Source organism: Cavia porcellus, unplaced genomic scaffold, assembly GCF_034190915.1.
Source record: "Cavia porcellus strain 051 isolate PalLab524CR breed Dunkin Hartley unplaced genomic scaffold, mCavPor4.1 scaffold_16, whole genome shotgun sequence".
NCBI lineage: Eukaryota > Metazoa > Chordata > Mammalia > Rodentia > Caviidae > Cavia > Cavia porcellus.
The window spans coordinates 33,711,794-33,729,832 of NW_026947499.1; the positions used below are offsets into that span (position 1 = coordinate 33,711,794).

The window sequence follows — 18,039 nt, forward strand, 5'->3', positions numbered from 1 at the left end:
TTGATAAGCCATCCCCCACACACATTCACGTACATGCGATATCTACTCCGTACAAGGAACAACTCAGCACCTGATACCCCTATAAGGCTGGGTCCTTTTATGATGCTGAGACCCCCCTCAAGGGTTTTGAGAACATCCAAAGGCCACTGTGATTCAAACCCCTTATGCTGTGACCAACAGAGGGCATTCTGACCTCTTCCAAAGCACTGAGGCCACCATGGACGCCTGTGGACTTCTATGGGGTGGGTGACTCAACTCCGCTCGGCGTACTAAGAATCCCCTGCCTCTTGCAGAGGGCGCTGAACTTCAACAAGAGGTCCGCTGCCTCTGTCAAGAGGTGCGTCTCTTGTCTACACGTTGGCTTTGAGCAGTCTGCCAGTTAAGTGTCCACGTCCACGTCTTTGGTCTTCGCACAGCTGACGTCTGCTGCGTCACCGAGCCTTGGCTTTAGGACTCCAATAACTAGGATCCCGCCCCACAGGCCTCCACGTACTCCTTCGCTTTCTCTAAATAGGACGTAGTGGATGATGTGCGGTCAAGGTCCACCCGTGACCTTGGCGGACGGCGACTCCGGCCGGCAGCTGTGGCCCGCAGCTGTCCGGACTCTGGATGCGCGAGGTGCCGCCTCATTGAACACGTTCCCTGCCAGGCGCATAAACCCCCGCCCCTGCGCGTTGTACCGTTGTTCCGCGGGCTCTTGCTCTAGCTTTGGCCGCCTTCAAGCGCCAGTGCGCATGCCCAGAGCCGGCTAGGCTGAAACGCGGGGCGCTCGAGGTGGGCGGCCAGCGGCGCGTGCTCGGCAGGGGCGGGGCCGCCTATGCGCGTGCGCAGAAGAGCGGGCGCTGTGCGGCAAGCTGAGGAGAGCGGCGCGGCGCGTGGAGGTGGGTGCGTGGCGGGAAGGCGGGGGCGTGGCGGTCGGGTGCGGGGTCAATGGGGCGCCGCTGTCATCGCGCTGGGGCCGGCAGAGCGAACTGCGCTATGAGCCTTGGCCGCGGCGTCGCGCGAGTCGGAGGGTTTCGGGAGCCCGGCGCTGCCCAGAGGTTATGACGCGGGCCCAGGAGCCAGACCCCCACCCTCCGGCCGGCCGGTCATTTCATCCCCCCACCCGCTCCGCCGCCGCGGCTCTCCGGGCCCAGGACGAGGTGTGGAAGTGTCGTCGGAAAGAAGTGTTGTTTTGTCATTCTTTCCTTGGGGCATTTTCCACCTCTGCTGGGTAGGAAGTCCTCTTCTGGACTTGATCTGATACATTCTGCCCTTGGAGACGAAAAGCTCTGAGCCCATCACTTGCTCAGCATGACATCCTACTTACCTACCTGACGCCTAGGTTTCTTCTCAGCCTCGGAGACGTGTCTGGCAGGTGCCCATGTCGGACCATCGTGTTAGGTGGCAGCTCTGTCCTTAAAGCTGGGCCCTGAGAAGTAGAAACAAGGACCCTGACCCTGCTATCTCAAACCCGTGGAAGTTGGGGTACTTCAGGTTACCCTACAGTCAACGGTACTGATAGCCTGACCATGGAATCCTTTGTTACTAAGTGCTGTGTGGAAACAGTTGTACTGTAGGCCTCCTGGCTGAGGACTTGCTGGCCTGATATTAAGGGTTAAGGATTGGCTAAATCATCTGGATCATATACAGACATAAGCTGGCTGTTAGTATTTGTGGTGGTGTTGGTTGTGGTGTCTTTTCCCGGCAGTTTATCCTTGGCAGGAATCTAGGAAGGCAAGAAATCTGCCTGCCTTTCCAGAGTGAATGAAGACAATTTTGCTATGTGTTTGCTCCACAGTCAGCATATGACTCTCAGCAATTTGCAGAACTATCCCATAATGTCATGAGGTGCCATTTCATCCATTTGAGGGTAAAAAAGAGCTCCATTTTCAAGTTGTCCCCAGCACATAGTAGACATCCTTAAAAGTTTGCTTAATTGCTTTGAAGATAAGTAAATAAATTCTTTCACTTTAAGGAGACCAGCCCAGATAAAGAACTGATCAAGAAACCTCAAAGTTGTCACAGTTCATAGCTGGGATATGACTTCCTTTTATTCTGAACGTTGATCCTTGCCTAATCTCTTCAGCACTCAGATAAAGCCTTTATGGAAAGTACTAGGTAGCAAGTGTTCTATTTAGAATTCTTAGTCAGTGAGCAGGGCTGGAACCACATCCTGACCACTTTTGCTCCCCTTTTGTCTGGCATAGGGTGGGTCAGGGGATCGTTCAGTAGTTGTCAAAACCAAAGTGGTGTTATCAGAGTGGTGGGTGTGAACTAGTGAACTAGTACAGTAGCATTCAACTGGATTAAGGGTGGCTTGGGATGCAGAAATAGCAAAGGCAGGATTTTCATAACAATAATACCACCACCGCTGCCACCACCTCACCCCACCCTCGGTCTGCAAAGTCACCTGCAAGTGGGCCGTGCTAGCAGTCCCTAATCTTGCCTGCCTGGACTGTCTAGTAGGTCACAATGTCCTTGGGCATGCAGTGTTGCACCTAATCCTCATTAGAGACTGAGCCAACCTCAGAAGATATATTTAAGTGTTTACTTTTGGATGATTTCTGGTTTAAAGTACATAGGACAATGAGGCAGGTTGTAAAAAAGCACTTAACATTTACCCTGTTCAATGTTTTACCTGTTTGAACATTGAACATACCTTCTCTGTTGTGACAACTCTGTAAATGGAAGAAACAAATCCTTTGTTTGCCCAGTGGCATAAGCACTTGCCTGGCAAGTGTGAGGTCATGAGTTTGATCCCTGGTACCCCTCCCCCAAAATTGCTAGGTGGTGTAGCACATGCCTGTAATCCCAGCACTCAAGAGGCTGAGGCAGAAGAATGATTGTGAGTTTGAGACCATCCTGGGCTACAAGATGAGCTCAAAGCCAACCTGAACTGCTAGTGAGACCCTATCTCAAAAAGACAAAAAAAGAAAGAAAGAAAAAAAAAAAAACCTTTTCAATTTGAAGCAGCAGTTTCAATGGCTGTGCATCAATTCTACATAGAGATAATATCAAAAACATAGAACCTTGGGCTTATTACTGAGAACTAACCTAAGTTCATTATTTGATGAGTTTCTTTGTTCTTTCAATATGGATTTACTGAATTTACATTTCATATAAGGAAAAGGCTCTGTGCTAGACGCAATGGTGGGTGTGATTTGCTCTTGGCTTTGAGGGAGTTTAAAGTGCAGTGAGAAAACATGCATAGTGATTGATGCCTCCCAAAAAGGTGGGAAGAATTTGCTGTATGTACAAATGATCATTATCCAGACTATGTGTATAGAGAAGGGTGTAAGAATTCAGAAAAAGCCTTGAGCTTCATTTTGAAGAATGGTCAGGAGAGCCAAGAACATGTGAGGAAAAGAAATTTCTGAGCAGAGGAACAGCATGTATTTAGATTTTTTGTTTGTTTGTTTGTTTGTTTTTGAGACAGGATCTCAATATTTAGACCAGGCTGGCCTTGAAGTCCCTTCTGAGTGATGGGATTATAGGCATGTACTGTTGGGAAAGGGGCAGTAAGTACCACTGGGTGTCTGAAGGAAGACAGGAAAGGAGAGATAGGAAGCTGACTTGGCAGCAGACTGGGAAAGGCCTTAAGTACCAGGCCCATGAATTTGAATTTTACCTTGAGAGTGGTGGGAGCCTCCAGAGGAGCACAGCTTGACAGTGACCTGATCAGATTTGTGTTTGCTGAGGATGAAAGATGTCTCTGACAGGCTAGTGAAAGGCCACACTGAGACTAAGGGTCAGTTGAGAGCCCTCTGGCCCACACAAATATATAACGAAAGAAAAGAGCAAGACTTTGAGACAAGTGGCAGCCAGGATGGGAAGAGCTGAGGAGGAAAACAAAATGGCGACATTCCAGGACTGGATAGCCAGCAACTCAGTGCCACAGTTCACACGGAGTTTGTGGGAAAGGAACAGGCCTAGGAAGACTCCAGGCTTTGAGTTTGGAGAGGCCACATCTAGGCAGCTATGTGTGGGCTAGTGGGTATTTGGGGAACCTTCGTGTGTTGTGTTAAAGCTGGGGACTGGGTTGGATTTTATCAGGAGAATATATAGAGGGGCAAAAAAAAGGCTGTCCCTACACACTCCTAGTATCACATCCCTAAGGCTACACAAGACTTGTGAGTAACCCATTGCCTTGTTAGTAGATGGGAATAGAGGACCAGTTTGCTTATTAAAGTAAAATGTGGATGTCAGATACTAAAGGTGTAAACCACGGTTCCACTGTTCTTCCAGGAGCCTTTTTGTGTCAGTTTTCTGTTTGCCTTTTGGAGTATCTCCAGGTTGGTAGAGATTCATTTCAAAAACCTCATTTGCTTTTAGACTGCTGGTTAGTTTTCTAAAAATGTTCTCAAATTAGAACTCTGGAAAAAAGCATCTCATCCCAGAGATCAGTGATGGAAGAATTTTCAGAGTTATTCTGCTTTCTCTCCAGAACCTTGGTTTTTCATCAAGCAAGATTTAGGAAGAAATTAACTAAGGGCACAGAGACTAAGCATCTGCTAATCCTCTCCCCAATCTTTTTTTTTTTTTTTCTTTTTTATCAGTACCGGGGATTGAACTCATGACTACCTGCTTGCAAGGCAGGTGCTTATGCCACTGAGCTAAATCTCCAGCCCCCCTCTCCCCAATCTTTCTCTCACACAGAGGGCCTGCATGGGCAAGGCTTAGGAAAAACTGATACTGCCAAAGGAGCCTTTATCTACCCACTGCCCGCTTGTACTCCCCATAATGGTGACTGGATATCTGATGAGTTTGTGAGCAAGTATCTTTGTCTCTCATATAGGAGCATGTGGCTGCTCAGCCTCAGCTTTGACTTGTAGATTGTGTGTAAGCAGTGGTGGCCTCCCTCCAGTCACCCTGGTGTTAGGCATATTCACATTTTTCTCTGTCTCTGTCTATCTCTTTCTCCGTATCTTCCTCTCTTTCCTTCCACCTCTGTCTCTCCCTATCTCTCTTTCTCTTCCTCCTTAAAATGATTAAGTTTGCACACTCCATCCTGTGTGGGTAGTGTTCCCCCTTCTTTCCTTTCAGTACTGGAGACTGAACCCAGGTACTTGCACATGCTAGGCAAATACTTTTCCATTGAAGTAAATTCCAAACACTTATTATCTTGAGACAGGTTCTCACCAAATTCCCCAGTTTGGCCTCAAATTTGAGATCATCTTGCCTCTGCCTAACAAATAGCTGTGATTATAGCCATGTGTCACCATACCTGCCATGGCCTGCTATCTTACAGGTGATGGAATAATGCTGTGCATGACTTGGGGTGTTTCCCTTAATCTGAAACTGTGTGTCTACCTGTTATGGTTTTAATTAGAAATTAAGCTCAGGTTTTCAGATATTCTCAGGAGAGTATATGGAATGAGGAAAAGAAAGCTGTACCTGCAGAATCTTAATGATATGTCTTCAAGGCAGAAAAGGTTGGTAACCCATTGCCTTGTGGGTGGGCACTCTCAGAGATTGTTTACTGATGGTATTCTGTTACCAATAAAAAAACTAATCAACTGTTCTAAGTGTACTTCATTGTGTGGGTCCCACCAATAGCCCCCCTCAGCCCTTCCTTGAGTTTTTTTGTTCTCGGTAATTCCTGTCCATAGTTTATTTCCAACAAAGATCTTTCCAACAATTTAGCCTTTGTATCGTTGAAAGTTATGAACTTTAAAAGAATGGAGGACTGGCAATAACTTCTACCTTGGTGCCTCTGCCTCACTCCCTGCATGCTTGGGCACTGTATGTTGTTTGGCAGCCAGTGAATCTCAGGTCTTTAGCTTCTGAACTGGGCTTATACCACCATCCTTTAGTCTGAGCCACAAAAATTATTCACTGGCTTGCTTTCATCTCATACAACTCCCATACTCTAAGCAGGCTGTGTTCTTTGTGGTCCTGTCCTTTGCTCACACTGTCTCTGCTGCTATCTGGGACTAAAGTCTTCTCACCCTGCAAGACTCAGCTGAGGCTTGCATTGGCTCCAGGAAGCCTTCCCTGGGTCCTTTTTCTTCATGGGCATGGTGGGTGGGGAGAGACACACTATGCTTTCTAGTTTTAGCACCTGAACCTTGAATTTCCATAATTAATACGCTGCCCGAAGCCAGCACTCATTGAGAGCTAGGGCAAGGCCTTGCCTTTTTCTCCTCCAGTACTTGGTACCTTGCTATATAGAAGGTGTCTTAAATCTTTGTGTGTGTGTGCGTGTGTCTTTCTGAGACAGGGTCTTTTCATGTTTCAGGCTGGCCTTGGACTCACTTAGTAGCTCAGGCTGGTCTCGAATTTGCAACGACCCTCTTGCCTCAGCCTCCCAAGTACTGAGATTACAGGAGTGCGCCACCATGCCTAGCTTTTAAATCCCTTTTAAAATGATTTGAGTCTAAACTGGACATGGTGGCTCTTGCCTGTAATCCTAGCACTTAGGAGGCTAAGGCAGGAAGACTGTTGCAAGTTCGAGACCAGCCTGGGCTACAAAATGAGCTCAAGGCCAGCCTGAACTGTATAATGAGAGCCATCTCAAAAAGACCGAAAGAAAAAGAAGATTAAGCCTGTACAACTCCATATAGTGTGGCTTGGTTATCTTACTGGGTATGAAAATGCTTGCTAAGAACCTCTCATGTCCCTGGTTTCCCAAGGCACACTGAAATGGTGCTGAATTCTCTTCCTCATACCCTAGAGGCTATGTTCTTCTTAACCTGTTATTGGGAAGACTCTTTGAACTCAGAAGATAAAGATGCTGAATTAGCAGAGCTTTATTAGTGCTTAGCCCCTGCCTGTGGGGGCCAGGCGAGGCTAGGGAAAGGTATTTGGTTAAGCAAAGGATGTAGAAAACTATTTGGAATGACTAGTTGAGTTTAAGAGATGCAGAGTGTCCACCCAGGATCCCATGTGTAGGCTCAGGTGCCATTCCTCAGACTTGGATCTGAACATCCAGCCAACAAGCAAGTCAGCTGGCCCAGAGTGCTATGACTAATAACTCATAAATGTTTATATCCCTGTTGTATGTGGCAGGTGCCTGCCATTGTGTGTCACCAGCAAAGCGCTCACTATCAAGTTCCCCATAACCAGCTACTTGGTGAACCAGGCACCATTAACATTTGAAAAATTCCTGTGTGCTGCTTTAGGACTAAGGCAGGTACACCTTCCAGTCATGTGAAGATGCCTGTGGGGCAAGTTACTGCCTAGCGCAAGTTGTCTAAGGCTCCTTATTTTTCTGCATTAAGAATTAAAGTTTCTTGGAAGACATAGTCATGGGGGAAAAAAAAAAGAATAAAAGTTTCACCTTGGGCCTCAGTGGTTTGCAATTATTCTTGAGTCCCCACCCATTTTCTTGTTTTCTCCATTCCCAGGGCACCCTAAGGTATAGTGTGGCATTGTGTGTGGAAGCCACAATCTAGTGAGGAAGTCAGATGTGTAAGCCATGACAGTAAGCTGAGGCTTGATGCTCCAGAGAGGTGACAATGCTTTTAAGGAGGTGGCTGAAGGGCTGTGGAGAGCACTGTTTGGAGTATATAGATAAAAGGAAGGAGGTAACTCCTCTTCAGCAAAAAGATAGTCCCTCAGTGTAGCATGGGCTTGTAGTTGGTACTGTGCAGTCAGAGCTCCTGAAACTATCCTGAGTCCAGGAGGGGCCGTCAGTGGTAGAGAACATATGGCATGAGTGTTGCAGTAGGCTGTTTGTTATCATTAAAAGGTCTAAAAGTTTCATCATCGCTGGGCTAGGTCATGAAGGGTGGAGAAGAAAGGATCTCAGATAGAAGGTTGTGACAAATCAAACCCTGACCTGGGCAAAAACACTGGGAGTCAGAGCCAAGTTGCACTGGATTCACATGGAGCATGAAGGTGCAAGAGTTCAGGAGATCCCTGGGAAGCACCTGGAGATATAGGACCAGAGAGCTTCATGGGGTTCTTTGTGTAGAGGCTGATTTAAAAAAAATGACATTGAAGGGACATGAGAGGAATCATAGCCAGAATGGTGAGGAGAATCCAGGAAGTTGCATGTCCTTCAGAGAGCAAGATAAGGGCCCAGTGTCTGTTAGATCTGGTAGCCAGGCAATAACATCCTAGGGGTGGGAGGGATGGTGGCAGCCAAGTGCAGCCTGCTATTGCAATAACTGAACTGAAAGAAAGGAAAATGGAAGAGAGGCAGAGCTGGAATTGAGTGAGCCTCAGGGTCTCTGCTTTGGGAACTGCCTGAGATAACCAAAAGTGAGCATTGAATATATAGGGAATCAAGATCTCCAGGAGATGAGATCAGAATTTAACTAGGGGCCCGGAACTTGAATCCTGCAGCATGCATATGAATGCAGATAAATGGCTAAACTTGGGAGGAAAGGAAACTTGCCTGATACCACCTCCTCCTTCTCAGATGAGAGTGGGAGAGTGAAGCTATGAACCAGGGCCTAGGAACAGGGCAGGGTGTTAGAGTCCAGCTGGAAAAGGCTGCCAGGTAGCACTGGGAGCTGGGCATGCTTGAGTCCCTTGACAGATAGCTTTGAAACACCCCACTACAGGCTGGGGATTTAGCTCAATGGCATAAGTGCCTGCCTTGCAAGCACGTGGTTGTGAGTTTGATCCCTGGTACAAAAACAAAACAAAAATAAAAAACACCCCACTACTGCCACCAGTGATTATGCAGGCAAGGAAAAGTATGCCGCGTCCTGGCTTCCTCATGTTGCCCAGCATACGATGGGCAGAAGTTGAACCTTGATGTGATTGGACTAGGCTGAGCTGTGGAGGAGTGAAGCAAGAGGCTGGTAGTCTGGGATTAGGGGTTCAGGGTAGGACGAGGGATGTGCCTTTTAGGACAGGGACCTAGTAGGCACTGTTCATGAATTTTTAGCCATGGGTGGAACAGGTTTCTGAATGGCTTGGATGTGAATAAAAATGTGTAGCCAGCTGTGGTGCCATACATCTGTAGTTCCATATGTTTGAGAGCTTGAGACAAAAGAAACACAAATTCGAGGCTAGTCTGGGAAATTTAGTGAGTCCTTGTCTGAAAATAAATAAGGACTAGTGACATAGCTCAGTTATAGAGTGTTTGCCTAGCATGCATGAGGTTCTGGGTTCAGTTTCATAGTACTACACACAAAGTAAAGGCTTTAAAGTTATGGGGATGTCTTGGTTACTTTTCTCTCATTGCTGAGATAAAATATGCAGTGATCAAAATTAAAAAGGGAAAGGTTTATTTGGCTCACAGTTTGTGGAGCTTTCAGTCCTAATCAGCTGGCTCCAAGGCAGGGTAGCATGGCAGAGAGGCAACAGTTCATGGCGGCAGAAGACAGCAAAAGCAACATGAGCAAAAGATGAGGAGCACAAGAGAAGACACTCTATCCCTTATATTATATGCAGGCTATCCACCCTAGTGTGAATGTAGCACTCACACCTATAATCCACCTAGCATTGGACCATGAATCAATCACAAACTCTAGAAATCCACTCTCATGACTACATGAGGCTTTGTGCTACATCTAGACACAAACCATAACTGGGAGTGAGGCTAGGAGTGGTGGCATACATCTGTAATCTCAGTAATCTCAGAGGCAGGAAGATTGAAAGTTTGAGTCCACTTGGGCAACTTAGTGACTTATAACCTGTATCAGAATAAAATTTAAAAAGGGCTGGGGATGTAGCTCACTATGAAGGCCCTGGGTTCTTTCTTTCTTTCTTTCTATCTATCTATCTATCTATCTATCTATCTATCTACCTACCTATTTATCTATTTATTAGAATCAAACTGAGGACCTTGTACTTGCCAGGCAGGCACTGGTGCTGCTAGCTATATTCCCGGTCCCTTGGATTCAAGCTGGGGAGTTGTATCTTGAGTCAGGGCTCCCTCATCGGCCCTTTAGTGATAGCAGCACAGAAAAGAGCTGAGCACTGGAGGTAGGGGAATCCTGTTTAGGAGGTGGTACCAGGAAGGCTGAGGAGGGAAGGAGAAAGGGTAGTTTCAGATAATTTCAGGTAGAAGTTGAGAATGTGGTAGGGAAGGGCATTTGCTATGGCAAATTCCAGAATAAGAGGAGGTGAGAATATGGGTCCAGGGGGTACAAAGCAGAGTCTTAATGTAAAGAGTATGAGGAAGACCAATGTATGTACCCTGGTTAATGACAGTATTATCCATCATTGACCATCTGGTCATCCTGTAGTCTGATTCTCCGCCTACTGGCAGCCTAGAGAGGTTGGACCTCCAGGCAAGTATTTTCAGAATATACCCATAAGGATCATCTTCCACCCAGCATTCTACAAAGGAAGGCCCAAGGAGACTCCCTACTACACATGCAGTAGGCCAGCAGTGGTCCGCCTACCCTCATGCTCCCCTGAGCTGAATGATTCTAATTGCTGCTGCTTCTGCATCCACATTCCAAGCTGTCAGTGGACAGATCTTTCTACAATGAAAGCTTGATTGTGCTTCTTTACCCCAATAACCTGTTGGTACACCATGTCCAGTGGGATGAGGTTGAAGCCCCTCATGGGGCAGGGGCCTATGTGATTTGCCCCACCCCCACATTCCCAGGATAAGTTAGCTGCTGTATTTATCCAAATACAGCAAGTCTTTCCATATTGTTCCTTCACCTGGGGTATCCACCCCTCTCCCAGGCCCCAGGGGAATTCAATTCTCTCCAAGAAGGGCTTTGGAAGCTCCACAGTCTCCCCTAAGTGTGGCCTAATATCCCCTCTGTTATCTGTCTTCAAATGTGTTTACAAATCTCTTTTCTACTTGAACTGCCAAGTAACTTATTTTGGTATCTGTTTTACCTACCTCAGTGCCAGAGACTTAATAGGCACTCAACAGAGGGCTCTAGAAAAATATGGATGCAATGGGGTTGATGGATTAGACCAGGGGCCCCTTTCTTTCAAGGCCTGTGTTGTACTGTTTTGTTCTCAAGACTCAGGCCTCAGAAAGAAGATGCACATGCATCCTACCCTAGGCCTCTGCTCAGGATTCCTGACAATGTCTGGGAGGTTATGTCTCCAGAGTGTCTGGAACATCCTTGGAAACTGGATGTGGTATATACCCTTGCCCTCTACCCGGTGAGTGAATGGGAGGATAGGAGTTTCATGAGGAAGTTAGAATTGAGAGGAAGGTTCCTACCTCAAGAGGGCTTGCTTGTCACTGACCTTGACTGTTAACAGCGACCTATCCCCTCATCTCTTCCATCTGTGCCCAGACCTAAACCCTGATCCCTTCTGGATGCCTAGTGTGTTCCACCGGCCCTTCTTTCCTCCCCACTCAGGGCAGATGTGCCTCTGAATATCCCCTTCTCCCCAGGACCTGCCTGCCTATTGCTCTCTAGCCCATCCACCCTTCCATATCAAACATGCCCTCTCCTGCCATTACCTACTTGGCCCCTGCCCCAGGTATCCTAGCCCTGTGAACATTTCCTTACCAAATAATCGCTATGCCCTCCTCATCCCTAGATAGTATATTCTAAGACTAGAATGTCACTTGGCAGCTCTGCCATCCGTACCTGTGGCCTGGCAGGTATGGTTGGTGCCCAGCAGATGTCAAGGGATTAGTGAATTCTGCCATCTCTCCTTAGCTGTCTGCAGATTCCACCTTACTATGACCAAGGCTTTTTCCTCTTCTGTCCACAGAGTTTAGCAAGGTTGAAGAAGTACATGAAGTGCACCTATGCTTTGAATCCTATCAGGGGAACCTGCTTGTGAGGGGCATGCATTTCTCTCTCATATGAAGTCCCCATAGCCACAGCTCTTTACTGCCCCTCCTTTCTGTTGTCCACCACTGAGTTCTGCTGGGTGTGGAAGTTCACACCTGCTTGTGCTGGAACTACTTCATTCTTCCTGCCTGCCTGCTGTCCTGTTCCTGGGAATGCATGTGGGGCTCACTCAGGCTATAGAGGAAGCACTGAGCTAAGCAGCAGCTGATGCTACTGCATATTCTGTAGCAGTGATTAAGGTCAACCAGGAAAGCCCCAGTCAGTTTGTTTTGGGGCTGAGAGGCCTTGTAGCTAGGAGTAGTATGGCAGGCTGCAGCTGCTAAGGCCACTGGCTTTTCAAACGCTTTGACAGCCATTAGGGATATTTTTCTAAATACAGGTTGGAGGTATCACCTGCTAATCCTGCCTCCTGCTTCTCATTCCTCTTCGAGTTCCTAGACATTGCCCACCTGGAGGACAGCCTGTCTCCTGCCAAGCTGGCTGTGCCTGATAAGACTGTGGTTGATCCTCAGCAGTGTTTGGATGCATTTGGGGGACCTTCTATGCTTCATTGCCAGGGAAACACTATGCTGTGACCCCTACTGTGCTCTGCCCCCACCCTGATTCACTATAGCATTTGCTTGAGAAACATCTAATTGAAACTGGCACCTGATGCTCCAAGATGATGCTTCCTTGGGCTGGGATTCTCTCTTCACTGTCTGTTCTTCAAGCTAGAATCCTTGAGTGACATGGTCTCTGCTCCCCCACCATTAGACCTCTGTGTCAGCTGGAATCAAACTATAAACAGTCTCTAGGCACCACCCCATTTTCACTCTTTCTGGTGTGCTGGCCCCCTTAAGTCTTAGCTAGATTCTGCCATCTTCTCCTTAGGTTTTTGACAGCAATTAGGGGGATTTTTCTAAATATAGGTTGGAGGTATCACCTACTAATCCTGCCTCCTGCTTCTCATTCCTCTTCGAGTTCCTAGACATTGCCCACCTGAGACCTTTAACTTGCTGCTTCCTCTCCTCCCTTTTGTCTCTTCGTGCTCCATTCCATACACATACCAGGCTGATGCCCTGTGTTTATAGGTTAGGACGCTGTCACCCTTGTGATGCTTGAGCACTAGGTCAGTGCCCTTCCTTAGTGTTTTCTAGTACCCTGCCTGGATGTTTACTACACTTCTTACTGGATTTGTGGCTTTGGTTCTCTTTTGGAGCTTTCTTTACCTTTTATTTTTGTTGTTGTTTTTTGAGAAAATCTCTTGCTATGCAGTTCTGACTGACCTTGAATTCATTGTACTTCAGGCTCACCTGGAAATTCATGGTAATCCTCAGCCTCAGCCTCAGCCTCCCAAGTGTTGGGATTACAAGTGTGTATCACCATATCTGGATGTCTTTATTGCCTTATTGCTAGTGCTCAACTTGGGTCTGGCACAGAAGAGTCAACTTAGTAGAAGTTTGTGGAATGATTAAAATTTTGGCCCAAAGGAAGACATGATTGTTGCTGCCTCCTCTGTTCCCTGTAACCTGCAACAAGGAAGGAAGACTCATGCCCAGTGTTGGCAGGTGTTAAAATGTAATCACCACAGCTAAATGTGTGGTTCTATTTTTGTCACATGAGAAAGAGTTTGTTTTTAAATCCAACTGGGGAAATCATGTTCTTCATTTAAGAAGTGAAAAATGCCCAGTCTTATGACTCCCTGCCTCTGAAGCAGTGTGTTAGGACAGCTTTGTGCCATTGACAAGCAAGTCCCAAACTTGTCAAGGAGGCAGTGGAACAAGGCTGACCATATAGTTTGATCTGTACCATGGAGGGAAACAGTAGCAATGGAAGGGACTCGTGGATCCTAGAAGGTCCAGCAAACCAGGTTGGCCCTCCCTGTGCATTGGGACCCTCTAACACCTGTCTGCATCCTAGGTTCCTTATCTGTAAAGTGAAGCAAATCCCTGCATCATCAGACTGTCCTCACCATTAAATGAGATGGGCTAGGAAGACAAATCTCTGGACAGTGAATTGCAGTGGGATTTGTTCTATAGCTATCAAAGATGGGGTTGACATAGGGTCTGGCACTAGCTGCATGGTCCTAGGCATCTCCTGCCACATTCACTTTCATCCCTCCCACTCTTTGTTGTTGCCTGTGCACTTGGTGGTGTGGAGCCTCCTCCCCAGCTGCTCCTGGCAGCCTTCTGCTGGGTACACAGCAGAGGATTCCCTGTGGAAGATAGATGTGGCGTTTATTTGAGTTGCTGTAAGAGATTTGGTGCTGAAGTGTCTCACAGGACTAAGGCTCTTACCTCAAGAAGTTGTGTGGCTGTTCTCCTGGAGCTGTTAAGGGGCCTCTAAGGCTTTGGTCTTACTCTTGCAGACAAAGGACAGTGCGCCATGGCCCGAGGGCACAGTGGTTCTGTGACAATTGAACAGCATTACCTGGAAGTCTCCCAACATGGCAACATAACATTTTGGGGAAATAAAAGTCACTTGTTTCTACTTACAACCGACCCCCCCCACATACCTTTAAGAAATACTTGCTTTCTAGCTTCAAGTATCCTGAACTCTCAAATAGGCATGTGTTGGTGAGGAAAAAGCCATGAAGATCACTGAAAAAAATTTATAGGCTGGAGAAAGAGGAAGCACAGGGTAAGGGAAGAGAAATGTGGCAGTTAAAAGGGGCAAAGAGGCAGTTAGGGATCATTACAGGAATGCAAAGTAATGCTACACCCTGCCTGCCCATAGGCTTCCTGAACTATACTACTCTGCTGGAGACTCTGGCCTTGGCCTGTAGAAATCACTCTCAGACACTCCTGAGCAACTACCTTTATCCCAAAGTTCTGGCCATGCCTTCCTTGGATTTCATTGCTGCCTCAGAACCCTTACACTTGCTCTTTTGTCTGTCCCTAGCACTCTTTCTTTAATCTTTCTGCTGCTTCTGCTTTTTTCTTCTGATGTCATCTCTTGGGTCTGTCAGTACCCTGCAGACCCTCTGTAATTAGCCCCCCCCCCCTGAAACTATCAATACTATAATTTGTGAGGGTATTTATTTATTTATTTATTGGTACTGGGAATTGAATTCAGGACCTTGTGCTGGGTAGGCAGGCACTGTGTCACTGAGAGAAATCCTCAGGCCTTTTTTGTCTTTTTGAGACAGGTTTCACTATGCAATTCAGCCTGGCCTTGACTGAACTCATTTTGTAGCCCAGGCTACCCTTGAGCTCAACAGCCATCCTCCTGCCTCATCCTCCTGAGTGCTAGGATTATAGGCATATGCCACCACTGAGTTTTAAGAATGCATCAAGTACAATTTTATCTACTTTCCTGAAATTGACAGTGAAGTTCAGATTTTAGGACAGAGATCAGGGTGCTTCACCCACTCTAAATTTAGAGACTTATAGGTAACTAGGGCTGAACAGAGGTGCCACTCTTCTGAGCCAGCCTCTGTCCCTCCTTCCTCAACTTTGAATTTGAGGCTGGGGAAGGAAGAAAGGATTTTAGGTGACTGCAATATTTGTAGTCGAGGGGGTGTATTTTCCCAAAAGAACTGTCTCACAGCTGGTAAAGGTACTGCTTTTCTGGGTGGCCCCAAAAAAGGGCAGAGAATGGGATGTACTGTGTGTATTTTGTCACTTTAGTATTACTTGCACCCACCTCAAGAGGCCCACAGTCAGAACTGAACCCATAGGTGTAGCCTGTGGACTAGTCTGTGAGGGTTGTGTATTACTTATTAGATGCATTTTACAGACAAGGCTACTACAGTTTGAATACAATTTATAGCTTGTCTGAGGTTCACACAAACAAGTGGCAAAGCTGGCCTGTGAAACCAGGCCTATCTAACTTCACAGTTCTCCATGGTAGCTTCCTGCTTTCTTTCTTTCCCGCTAGCCACATGGGTAGGCTCCAGGCATGGCACCTTTGTTAGGAGCTGATGAAACAGGAGAAACCTTGCCTGCTGTAGAGGAGCAGGTAGGGTGTGTAACCTTATGCAACAGCAGCAAGCTAGGTGGGCCCTCAGAAAAAGGTCACTTCGCCTACAAAGACTTGCTGTCTTGCGCTGGGGGTATAGTGTAGTGATAGAGTGCATGTTACTTGCTTAGCATGTAGGAGACCCTGAGTTTGATCCCCAGCAATGCCAAAAAACCTCCAAAGTGTAGATGTACAATCCTGGCTCATTTTGTATTTTTGATGATTTCCCTACCTGTTTTTACTTCCTATACCAATGACCAAGGAGTCTATAAAAGATCTCCTTTGTAATTGTGTATATGTAAGTGCATGAAAAAGATTTCAAAGTATTTGTGATGGTTATCTTTCATAGGAGGGGGATAAGACTAGAGATGTGCAGGCTGGGGATGTAGTTCAGTGGTGCAGTGCCTGTCTGGCAGGTGTGTGGCCCTGAGTTCGATTTGTGGTACCAAAAAGGAAGAAAAAAAAATTTTTTTTAAACACTAGAGAGGCGATTTTTTTTTTTTTTTCATACAGAGCCTTGCTGTGTGATTTAGGCTGGGCTTGAACTCACTATGTAGTCCAGGCTGGCATGGACCTCTCAGCAGTCATACTGCCTCAGCCTCCTGATGCTCAAATTATAAGCATGCACCACTATGCCCATTAGAGGGGTTATTTAAATAGAATTCTACAGAGCTTTACTCTGTAATTTGGTCTTACTTGACATTTTGTGATTATGAATTCATAGAATAATAAAATGTTTTTTAACTGTCCTCAAGAGCATGCTTATCATCTCAGCACTTAGGGAGGCAAAAGCAGGAGAATCAATACAAGTTCAAGGCCAGCCTGGGCCTGCATAATGAGTTCAAGGTCCAGCCTAAATCACAGAGCAAGACCAGCCTGAACTGTATAAGAAGACACTGTCTCAAAAATATATATATATATTCCCTGGTACCGATAAAAACAACAACAAAAAACAAAACAAAACAAAAAAAATATATATATATATAAAAAGAGAACCACCTTGGGTTTATTTTTAATTCCTTGAAGAAGTCAGTTCAAGGGGCTGGGGATTTAGCTCAGCGGCGTAAGCACCTGCCTTGCAAGCAGGCAGTCGTGAGTTCGATCCCCGGTACCGATAAAAAAAAGGAAAAAGACCAAAAATAAAAAAGAAGAAGTCAGTTCAAGACTTGAACTTGAGGGCCCCAGATACATTCTGCCTTCTTTTTGGATAGGAGTCTCTTTGCCTCATTGTCCCTCTGAATGTGGCATGTCCCTAGACCGCTTGTTACAGCAAACATTGCTTTTTATCTGCTTCTCTGAAGGAACTCTTTATGAATTGTAACCGCTATTCAACCTGAATCTGGGCCAGTCAACTGAAGGTTGGCAGTACTCTGTTCATTTCTCATTCTGTTTATAAACATGCTTATTATGCTGAGAAGGATCCAGTTCTTTTCACCCAGACAGGATGGGCCTGGAGTTGCTCCAGAAGTTTATGAGCCAAGAACTCAGAATACATAACTGTTGATAACTGGTGAATAGAAGACTGTGTACTGTAACCTGGCCATAGCCATGGGGATGCCAGTGGGCCTGTTGATGCACCCTTTAGAGCTAGGGAAGGGGGAACTTTCACTTGTGCCATTCTGGAGATGAATGGCACTCTGGAGACAGACTTCCTTAAGGAAATTTCACTTTGCTGAGAGAAAATGTCCTGACCTTTGCAGAAGTCTTAGCCCTGCTATGGCACAGCTTTTACAGGGGACATAGTAAATGTAACATGATTTTGGTGCTTTTGTGAGAAAACATTGTTTTAAGTAATGTTTTCTATGAGGAGGCCCTATAAAAACATATCAATGGGTATAGATATGAAAGATTGGAAGCAGGAGCCCAGCTATTTGTACAACTATGTTTATGGCAGCACATCGGGGGCTGAGGCAGGAGAATCACAAGTCCCACTTGGGCAGCTTAGCAGCTTATCCCTTTATCTCAAAAAGGGGATAGGGGACAGAGCTCAGTAGTAGAGCACTTGTAGGTTTGATCCCCAATAGCTCCCCCCAACAAAACAAAACGAAGCAAAACAGATGCTGAGCATCGTGGCACATACCTATAATCCAGAACTCTAGGAGGCTCTGTCAGAAGGATCACAAGTTCAGGCCCATTCTGGTCAGCAAATAAATAAAAAAGGCTGAAGATGTAGCTTAGTGCAAAGCCCCTGGGTTTGAACCCAAGTACTGGAAATAAAAAAGGAATGTATATATTACGACATGGATGAACTTTGAGGATAGTGTATAAGTGAAATATATCAGTCACAAAAGGACAGATACTGTATGGTTCATGCATACAAGGTTCCCAGAGCAGTCAAACTTTTGGTGATAGTGTAGAATGTCTGGTGCTGAGAAGAGGATGGGAGTTCATGTTTCATGAAACCAGTTTCAGTTTAGGAAGATGACACAGTTCTGGAGAT

The 18,039-nt window shown here is 46.2% G+C and overlaps 1 protein-coding gene across 1 annotated transcript in view; it reads left to right on the plus strand.

Annotated features, from left to right (window-relative positions):
- The first annotated feature begins 743 nt into the window (after window positions 1-743).
- The window catches only part of Tbc1d24 (TBC1 domain family member 24), a 29,330-nt gene continuing 12,034 nt past the window's right edge, over window positions 744-18,039 (plus strand). Inside the window, exon 1 of the mRNA XM_013141620.2 lies at window positions 744-881. The gene's annotated coding sequence lies outside the window, so the exon portion shown is untranslated. The remainder of the gene's footprint in view (window positions 882-18,039) is intronic.